This window comes from Marmota marmota, unplaced genomic scaffold (assembly GCF_001458135.2).
Source record: "Marmota marmota marmota unplaced genomic scaffold, marMar, whole genome shotgun sequence".
Lineage (NCBI taxonomy): Eukaryota > Metazoa > Chordata > Mammalia > Rodentia > Sciuridae > Marmota > Marmota marmota.
Genome location: NW_026000016.1, coordinates 14,550,579 through 14,554,113, shown reverse-complemented (window position 1 = coordinate 14,554,113; position 3,535 = coordinate 14,550,579). Strand labels below are relative to the sequence as shown.

The window sequence follows — 3,535 nt, the reverse complement described above, 5'->3', positions numbered from 1 at the left end:
TGATCCTGATTCTAAAAAATTCCAGTCTAAAAATGCTCACATCAAAGTCTAAAAATGTGACACAAAGGTGACTCATTGGATGCTATCTTCATCTGAGTGGAATGCTGTTCCCATAAATCCAACAACCACTCATTTTTTATACACCTTTAGTTTATTTATTTATTTATTTATTTGTTTATTTTTATGTGGTGCTGAGGATCGAACCCAGGGCCTCACACATGCTAGGCGAGTGGTCTACTGCTGAGCCACAACCCCAGCCCCTAACCATTCATTTTTAATTAACTCTTTTTAAATAAGTTACTATTAAACAAATAATGGCCCAGTGTTTGCCATGTAATGTACCAGGTCTCTGCTGGGCATTGGGAGGGTGACCATGAGAGTTATTCAGGGAAAATGCCTCTGAGAAGTGAAAGGGAGTGCTAAGATAATGAAAGCATCTATTAAAAAAAAATTGACCACAAATGGCAGCACACTGATACAAACCATATTAAAAACTATGAAATTCCATTTTAAAACTATTTTTAATAAAATTCTAACAATACTTGGTTAAGAAATGAAATACACAGGATAGGAGCTAAGAGGGACAGGATGTCATCAACTGATTCAGCAGTCACCCCAGACCTTGGACTTGGGCAGCAGGAGTGAGGCAGAGCTGGTGTGTGTCCCCCTTTCCTGCTCAGGGGAACATCACCAGGGATTGCTATTTCAACCAGAGTCTTTGATCAAGCGAGATCCAGCTCCTGCTATGCCTACTTACTTATGTCTGCCCATGATGCAGTTTGCTTCAGCACCTAGGATACAGGTTACCAGCACCAGCTCTGGAGCCAGGGCCCAGCTCCACCATTTCCTTTCTGGGACCTTGGGCAAGTCACCTCTCATCTCAGAATTCCACATCCCTTGCATGGAAAGCAAGCATGCGACAGGGCTCTCCCCACCACTCCTGCAAGGTGAAGATTCCGTGGGCTAAAGCCTGTCAAGTCTAGAGCAATGCTTGATGCCCAGGCTGCCTGACTGTATGGTTTTATTGCAATTAGTACTTCAAGAGTACCAGAGGTGACCTATGAGCTGGGTACACCTCAAGGATTTGTAGGGCTTCCCTGGGACACACTGATACAAACCATAACTGGGGGCCAAAGACAAAGAGGTCTCCTAATAAAGAACCAACTACCTGTCTTTTCTAGAACAATCAGAAAGCTGCTGGACAGGAGACAGCCAAACAGCTGCTCTGCAAGCCTTTGGCTGGTGGGTCCAACCACCGGCTCCAGGTGCCAGCTGCTTCCTTTCCCACCTAGCAACTTCAGGGCTTGTTCCACCTGCCTAAGTACTTCTGAGCCCACCACCTGGCATAGAGCCACAAACCGGACAGACCCCTGCCCTCACAGGGCTCACAGGCTACCTGGGTCTGAATGCAGGTGGATTTCTCCCCAGAGGTTCATCTTCAGGAAACCTGTAAAAGCTTGCTGGGTTCTAGGAGTTCCCTGTTCCACCTGGTTCCTCCACTGTAGTAACAGGATCACCAGGGAGAAACGCAGAATCAGCCCAGCCCCAGACCAGCACTGGGAATCCGCACTGCAGAGACCTCAGATGTGCTATGAAAATCTGAGAAGCATGGCCTACACCTCAGAGGCCTCCCAGGGATAGATGTTGACCCTGCCAAAGTTGTACAGGGGCCTACTGAAGGGGCTGCTCTGGCGCCCAGGGTTGTGGTAGGGAAGGGGCTGTAGTAGGAAGATCACTGACTGCTGCCATGCTGGTGCTCAGCGACGGTGTCTGCGGAGGCTTCAGAGGTGGAGGTGGCAGGGGAAAGCACTGCTTGAGGGCAGCTGAGCGCCTTGGACCCCCAGGTAGCAGCTGCTGGGCTGGCGCGCTTGATGCTCCCGCTGCTGCAGATGCTAAGGGTGCCGAGGCTGCTGAAGAAGGTGCTGATGCAGGAGCCAGAGGCCAGCACCAGGCCCCCGGAGGGGACACGGGATTCTTGGCACCCTCGGTCTCGGGCGACTGGCCACAGCACCGAGGAGGTGTGTATCCCTCCAGTGTGCCACCCACTCTGGTCAGTCCGCAGTCCCGAAGACAGGTGTTCTGACTTGGAAGTCTCTGCAGTTACCACAGAGCTCCTCTGGCCTTGGAACGCCTCTTTCGCTTCCGACGAAGTTTCTATTGTCAAACATCATGTCGCAGTTTGGATCCAGAGTCCAGTAATTACCTTTCCCTGGGTCGTCCTCGTCATGGGTCACCTTCCTGAAGCAGTCGTTGAGCTACAGGTTGTGGCGAATGGAGTTCTGCCAGCCAGCCTTGCTGCACTGGTAGAAAAGGAAGCTGATGGCCAGGAACTGGAAGATGTGGCGAGCTTGAGGTTGTCCCCGGGCGCGCTCTGGATGGCTATGGCGATGAGTATGAGTAGGGCGGCCGCACCATCTTCATTAGGTCCTCCCGAGTGGCCAAGAACAGCCAGCCCGGCTGTGAAAGAGGATTTTCTATGAAAGTAACTCTGGGAGAGAGCCGCGGTAGCTTTGCTCCCATCTGCTTCCTCTTTCGCTTCGCTCCGGGCAGAGAAGCTGAATGTGTAATCAGCAGTGGATTGTAAGTACCCGAGGCAAAGAAAGCTCAGTGTGCCCCGCCCTTTTTTTTTTTTTTTTTGAATATTTTTTATACAGGGAGAGTTTGTGGATTGGGATTGTTGGCTGGGCTGTGGTTTCTGTGCCGAAAATCCACTCCGCGGGAGCCGCCATTTGCTTTCTGCTTGCTGTATTGATGGCTCTGTATACACTGTCCGGCAGCAGCATCTAGAGGTTGGAGCTGGGCTGCGTGCCGAGCCCTGTCCTCCGAAGGCTGGACTGCAGCCTCGAGCGCCTCGGTGGCCTGTTCGCCGCTGCACCTTAGGGCAGAGCCTGCTCTGGGGTCGTTCTGCACCCCCCTGCCAGGGGACCCGTGCTCCGGAGGAGGGGGACGGAGAGCCTCGGCGGCAGCCGCTTGGGCCCCAGGGGCCGAGCACCGGGCTGAAGAGCTGCGGAGGCCAGGGCGGCTCTGCTAAGGTCGCAGACAAGCGCGGCGCTTGTGAGCGTGGGAGGCGACCGCGGCAGGGTTTCATTTCTAGAAATCTGGACTGGAAACAGAAGCAGCAGTTTGCATAATCCCAAGAACTTGCTTATACCAGGAAGCTGTAAGGGGAACATGAATATCACTGATGAGATGTAACACGGTGGCAGGCGCAGAGAGATCAAGTCTCTGACATCTTCAACTGCGCGGGCATAGGGAGCCGTAAACTGTCTAAATGCTGTTTGCTCAAGATCACTAGGCAATGCTGAGCTGACGTGGATCTGGGGTGTACAGGCTGGGCCCCTCAGAACACACACACAGAGCCCGAATCGGAGGCAATTAAGCTCCGGTTCGCCTGCTTCGTGTGACTCAGCACTAAGGATCCCGCTGAAATAATTGGCCGGCCCTTAGGAACTTACAGAGGTAAAAGCCAACCGAGCCTTCATAGGCAGTGGCCACAGGACTGAAACGGGGATTGGGAGAGACAGTCAGGACCCAC

The 3,535-nt window shown here is 52.6% G+C and overlaps 1 pseudogene; it reads right to left on the bottom strand.

The window, feature by feature from the left end:
• Positions 1-219: 219 nt before the first annotated feature.
• Positions 220-2,520, bottom strand: LOC125618552 (annotated as a pseudogene).
• Positions 2,521-3,535: the final 1,015 nt, after the last annotated feature.